At 40.4% G+C, this 6530-nt stretch overlaps 1 protein-coding gene across 7 annotated transcripts in view; it reads left to right on the top strand.

The window, feature by feature from the left end:
- The first annotated feature begins 495 nt into the window (after positions 1-495).
- Positions 496-6530, top strand: part of TUT4 (terminal uridylyl transferase 4) — a 142045-nt gene continuing 136010 nt past the window's right edge. For all 7 annotated transcript variants that reach the window (XM_068539883.1, XM_068539881.1, XM_068539880.1 and 4 more), the window contains exon 1: positions 496-641. The gene's annotated coding sequence lies outside the window, so the exon portion shown is untranslated. The remainder of the gene's footprint in view (positions 642-6530) is intronic.

The following is a 6530-nucleotide window of genomic DNA, read 5'->3' as shown; positions in this document are numbered from 1 at the left end:
CGAGCCCGTTGTGACTTCAACCTTCCCCCAACGCTAGAGGGCCCCGCCCCCTCCCCGCGGGCTAAAGAGCGTCCTCGCGCGCTCACCCCTTCTCTCAGCGTGAGTGTGAGTGCGCTGTCCTCTCACCTCGGCGTTGTTTCCCTCCTCCCCATTGTTTCCCGTCTCTACCACAAGGCCCTGAATGTAGCCCCTCCCCCATTGGTGTTTACTACCCCCCACCCCGGTTTAACCAGTGCCCAGGGGACCCCAGAACGGAGGGAGGGGGCACCCCCAAACTCTTCCCTCTGCGCCTCTTCTCCGGGGTCTCCTGCGCATCTATTCCCTACCCCCGCCCGGGTCAGGACTCCATTCGGGGCTCCGTCCCTCTCTCCCCTCCCCCTCTCCCCCGGCTCCCCTTCTCCCTCGGCCCCCTCCCCTCAGCGGGTCCTCCTCTTTCTCTCCCCCTCTCTCCTCCCCTCCCCATCCCTTCCCCCCCACAATGCAGTTCGCGGCGCGGCGGACATGGCGGTGGAACCCTGAGCTCGTCGTGTCCTGGCCTCCAGCGGCGGCGGCAGTGACGGCGGCAGCGGGAGGCGGAGGGGGAGCGGGAGCCACTGAGATGAGGAGGCGCCGCGCGCGCCTGTAGCTCGCGGGCCTCGCAGGTACGGAGGTTCCGGCCGCGGCGCAGCACCCGGCGCCCAAGGGGGTGTGCTCGGGGCAGGCCGGGCGGCCCCCTCTTCGCCCTCAGGTGCCGTGGCTCGCAGGTGTCGCGGGCCCGGCCCGAGCGCGTGTCAGCCGCCCTCTTGGGGCCTGACACTTCTTTCTTTGCCGGAATGCGCTTCGGGTGTCCCAGGGGAAGGCAGAGATAAGGGAGGTAGGGGCGGCGGCCTGGGCTTCCTGAGGAGGGCATCGGGGAGCTTTGGGGCCGAACTCCACAGCGAGGCTGGGGCACTCGGCCCCCGAGCTGAAACCTGTAGACCCGGGCAGCGGATTTTGAGTTAACGGGATAGGAGTGAACATTTTCTGGGGTCCAGTATGATTCCTTGTCATGTGTGCCTTTTCTTTCACCCCTGCTTAGATATAGACGTATGTATATAACACGTAAATACACAAACACGCATATAATACATAATAAACATTTTTTTCCGGGCTCGCCCTTGTAGGGAGGAGAGAACGTAGAGGTGTCTGTGAGGATATCGCTTCTTGCTCGCCCGCCTTCTCTCTCCCCCGCCCCCCGGTCGAATGGTGGTAATGAACGCTTTTGACGTGGGAAACTGAGATTCGTATTTGTAAACAGACAGCACTCGCCGAGTGTGATGTACGCCTCCGCGAGAGGTTTCAGGTCCTTTTGGTATACGGATTGCAAAAGAATGATATATTTAGACCTGAAAGAAAGATATCATCGGGATTTAAAGTTGTACCTGAATGTGGTGAATTACTGTTATTTTAACAACGTTGATTAAATACTTTCTTTTTAGAAGATTATCAGATTTTTAATAAGATGAATTTTGTACCTTGCGCGAGATCTTAGTTTCGGTATACCATGTTTCTTCGTTTCGATATATTTTTTATACAAAAGTAGTTCCTTACACATTTGACGTTCTACTCCCTTTTGTGATCTCCTTAGTGTCCAGAAGTGCAATTCGAATTGTGTATTGTTGGCATGCATTTAATAATTAGCTGGAGCGGATCAGGTTACCTTTTGTTTCCAAAGATCGCCCCCCCCATCCAGTCTTGTAGTAGCGAAATGTGTAACACTTGGTGAAACGGAACATATCCTTTTTCTGTTTTTAAAATAATGAGAACTATTAGCTAATAAAATTGGATAATCGCAACTGCTTATGATAATTTAGAGAGAATGCCATATCAAGGTGGTGAATTGTAGGATGGTTTTTTTAAAAAGTTTTTTTTTGTTGTTGTTACTATCAGTCAGCGTGTTCTGTATATGAGTAAAATGTACGCTGAAATTTTTTTTAGGCTCAGAACGCTTGTATGTCTCCTTAGAAATTGCTTCACTACATTGCATCCTAGTACTGATTAGTCACAACTTATAAAATTATGAAATATTGATTCATTTAGAAAACTGTGCTTAAGATAATTAATGAATTCACTAGTGTCTAGTGTACTATGATCCTTGTATAAACAAATTTTAAAGAGTGCTTCTTAAAAACCGTATACTTTGGGGAAGATAAGAATTTTAAGTTGCTTTATGCTTTAAAAAGATGATATTTAATACAAACAAAAGAGTTACTTTTAAAAAAAGCTATTTTAGATAAATTTTCCTGCTGGTTGTAATTTTTCATTTGACTTGTGTGGAAAATGAAAAAATAAAGCTTCCTTGAAATAATACAGAAGCGGAAGTGAAAGTTATTGACATTTAATGTTTTAAGTCTAGCAAATATCTAAATACAGAAAGGAAATTAAAGTCTTTTCATTGTCCTAGGTCAAGTTGTTAGTAATACAGATAAACTAACAAGATGTTATGATGCACATAAGTTTAGTTCAATATTGTAAATCCTAAATCACATCTAGAATTACATTTATTTTTAGTTAATGTAGCTGGAACAGTATAGTGTCTACATTATAATTTCAGACCTTTTAAAATAAAAATTTTTATTTGTAATTATAAATGTCTGATTAATAAAAAGCTGTTTAAAGAGAATTTTTATTAGTTCTCAGAATAGAGTCATTTTAGTAAGAGTAATTGGATAACTCTTTTTGACCTCAAAGTTAACCTTGACATGCACAATAAGCAGGATTAGTTATGTTGTGTTCTTCATATAATGTCAAATCAGGATCTTTGGGTAGACAAAGGTGTATGAATTTTATTTCTGCAGTAAGTTTCTGGTTTCAGAGAAACTATAAGTAAGACTTACCTGTAAATGCTGATGCCAGTAAATTTTGTTTACCCTTAAAAAAAAAAGACCATTTTGATATAACAAATTCAGTGAGATGTGTTACTTCCTAACGTAAACTACAAATGCTTGAATTCAGTTGATTGTTACTGCAGATAGAAATATGTTCTAAAAAAGAACAGTTCTAGAAAGACAAATAGGCAAGGGGAGTAAAGCAGGATATATAGACTTTTTTCTTCTTAGAGGAATTAAGATTAATTACACTGAACTAAGTAAATTAGAATTTTTTTACACTAAACTAAGTTTTACCTGTTTTGTTTCAGGCATTGTGCTAGCCATGTTTATGTATTTTTATTCACTTGTTTAGTGTAACAACCCTATGAAACCTGTTTTATAAATGAGGACTCTCTGACTCAGAGGTTAATTTGCATAAGATCATAGAGTTAGAAAGATTGAAAGCAGCTCTGTGTGTTCTTCCTATTATATATGTCATGTTGCTTCTCAGTTGTATCAAGTGTTCTCCCAATTTTATAGGAGAAACTGCCTAAGGTTGCTCGTTCATTCATCATTTAATCATTTATTTCTTCAAACATTTGCATTTGTACTTTATGCTAGACATTGCTAGGTTTTAGAGATATAAAATTATTGAAGACAATCTCTTGCTTCAGGGAACTCAGTCATATAATACGTACAGATAAATTGCAACACACTAGATTATGGGAGTTCGGAGGGAAGAAGCTGGCTCTTGAGGGATGAGTAGGAGTTTTCCAGATGGAGAAGGGGATAGACTGGAGGCCATTCCAAAGTAAAGGAATAATGTGTGTGAAGGTGATAAGTTGTAATAGGGCTTGGTGTTTAGGGGAGAGTGAGAAATTCAGTGTGGTATGAATTGAATTATGGATAGAGTGGTGAGAGAAATGGTTTGAAGTACCTGGCAGATTGTGAAGATTATTGTGTATGTTAAATGAAGACCTTTGGATTTTTATCTTGTAAAGTGAGATCACCAAGTGGGATAGTGGTTGAGCTGTAATTAAAATTATGGTTTTTGATTCCTATTTTAGTATTTCTTTCTCCTTGGCTTCTCCATCAATAGATTTACCCTTGTTTTCATTGGATAGTCAAGCCATCTTTTGCATGCTGCTCTCTTCTCCTCTCTCTAGTTGCTGTAGTCCAGACTGGTTCTTTGAGGATCCTGTGATCCAAGTCTTATTGTCTAAGAATGTTTAATTTCTTAGAGGAGTCTTTTGAGGTAAAAATACCTCTGGGAGAAATCACCTTGTTATCATTACACAGGAAGTGTTTTCACTCCTTGGCTTGGGTTGGTTGACTGCTTTCTAGTTTACCATTGGAAAGCAATAGCATAGGGCATTGGGGAATGTGGTCTGGAAAGCAGAGGCAGGATTCATACAAGCTCGGTGTTCATCAGTAAAGATGAGCAAAGTCCTACTGATCTTTATACAAAGCAATCTGTATTTTCAAAAATTAGGTATTTTGTAAGGCACACAATAATCTGGTCTTTTTAAATGGGTATTTGATTTACAATGATAATAGGTAACTTACTGCATAGTTACTATGTGTTAATTTATTGCTAAAGATCTTAGAAGTATTCACCGGTCCTCGCAACAACTTTTATATTATCAGTATTTATAGGTGAGGAAAGTAGCTGCAGAAAAACTAGATACTTTGGCTAAGATCTCAGAGCTAGTTTGCTGCTGAGCCAGGATTTGAACTCAGGATGTCTGAGTCTAGAGTTAGAGCTCTTAACCACTATACTATGTTGCACCTCAAGCTTAGGTTGTCAAAATTTAGTATGCAGAGGATGTTAAATTCAGTATAGTCGCATAGGTTGTCAAAAAATGTTTTGTTAAGAACATAAAGTATTAATTTAGATGATAATGAAATCTGATTGCATTTTGTCAGTCTCAGCTGTACACTGTAGTTTAAATAATTTAATTAACATTAAAATTGATTGGTCATTAACTACAAATAGCTCCAGTCTTGTGCTGAGGGTTAGTTTAGGTCAGCGGTATTCAAACTATGTTTGGGGACCTTTTGGGGGTCTCTGAGTTGTAACTGTTGTCATAGTAATATTAAGAAGATATTTACCTTTTCCCCTTTCATTTTCTCATCTGGAATGTACAGTGATAGATACATGTGAAAACATTATTACTTTGATGGTACTGGAATGTGTAATAGTGTATTCTTTTTTTCTTTTTCTTTGAGATATAATTTACAGTACCATAAAACTCATCTTTTTATTTCTTTATTTATTTATTTATGGCTGTGTTGGGTCTTCGTTTCTGTGCGAGGGCTTTCTCTAGTTGCGGCAAGCGGGGGCCACTCTTCATCGCGGTGCGCGGACCTCTCACTATCGCGGCCTCCCCTGTTGTGGAGCACAGGCTCCAGACGCGCAGGCTCAGCAACTGTGGCTCACGGGCCTAGTCGCTCCGCAGCATGTGGGATCCTCCCAGACCAGGGCTCAAACCCGTGTCCTCTGCATTGGCAGGCAGACTCTCAACCACTGCGCCACCAGGGAAGCCCAAAACTCACCTTTTTAAAGCATGCAGTTCAGGGACTTCCCTGGCAGTCTGGTGGTTAAGACTCCGTGCTTCCAATGCAGGGGACACGGGTTTGATCCCTGGTTGGGGAACTAAGATCCCATATGCTGTGTTGCATGACCAAAAAAAAAAAAAAAAAAAGCATGCAGTTTAGTGTATATTCGTAAGGTTATGTAATCATCACTACTGTTTAATTCCAGAACATTTTCATCTTACCAAAAGAAACCCTGTGCCCATTAGCAATCACCCTGCATCCCCCCCACCTCAAGCTTTTGGCAACCACTAAACTGCTTTCTGTCTCTTTCTGTCTTTGGAATTGCCTATTCTGAATATTTCATGTGAATAGAGTCATATAACATGTGGCTTTTTGTGCCTGGCTTCTTTCACTAAGCATAACGTTTTCAAGGTTCGTCCATAATACATCATGTATTAGCACTTCATTCCTTTTTATGGCTGAATAATACTACATTCTGTGGAATGTATTCTATAGAGATACCACATTTTGTTTATCCATTCATCATTTGATAGACATTTGGGTTATTTCCACTTTTTGGCTATTACGAATAATGTTTCTTTGAACATTCATGTAAAAGTTTTTGTGAGGATGTATGTTTTCATTTCTCTTGGATATATACCCAGGAGTGGAATTGCTGAGTGTTCTGATACATTTATGTTTAACTTTATGGAGGAACTGCCAAAACTATTTTCCTGAGAGGCTGCACCATCTTATATTTTCGCTAGTAATGTACGAGGGTTCTAATTTCTCCACATCCTCACCAACACTTGTTATTGTCCATCTTTTAAATTATAGCCATCCTAGCTGGTGAAGTGGTATCTCATTGTGATTTTGATTTGCAGTTCCCTAATGACTAATGATGTTAAGCATCTCTTCATGTGTCTGTTGGCTATTTGTATATCTTACTTGGAGAAACGTCTATTTAAATCCTTTGTTCATTAAAAAAAATTGGATTATTTTTATTGTTGAATTATAAGAGTTCTTTATATAGTCTGCATACTAGATCCTTATCAGATAAATGATATGCAAAAATGTTCTCCCATTTTGTGGGTTGTCTTTTCATTTTCTTTTTTTAAATTTAAAAATTTTGGCAAAATATATATATAACATAAAATTTACCAT

Source organism: Eschrichtius robustus, chromosome 3, assembly GCF_028021215.1.
Source record: "Eschrichtius robustus isolate mEscRob2 chromosome 3, mEscRob2.pri, whole genome shotgun sequence".
In the NCBI taxonomy this organism is placed as follows: domain Eukaryota; kingdom Metazoa; phylum Chordata; class Mammalia; order Artiodactyla; family Eschrichtiidae; genus Eschrichtius; species Eschrichtius robustus.
The sequence above is the reverse complement of the archived record's forward strand: the minus strand, read 5'-3'. Positions and strand labels throughout refer to the sequence as shown.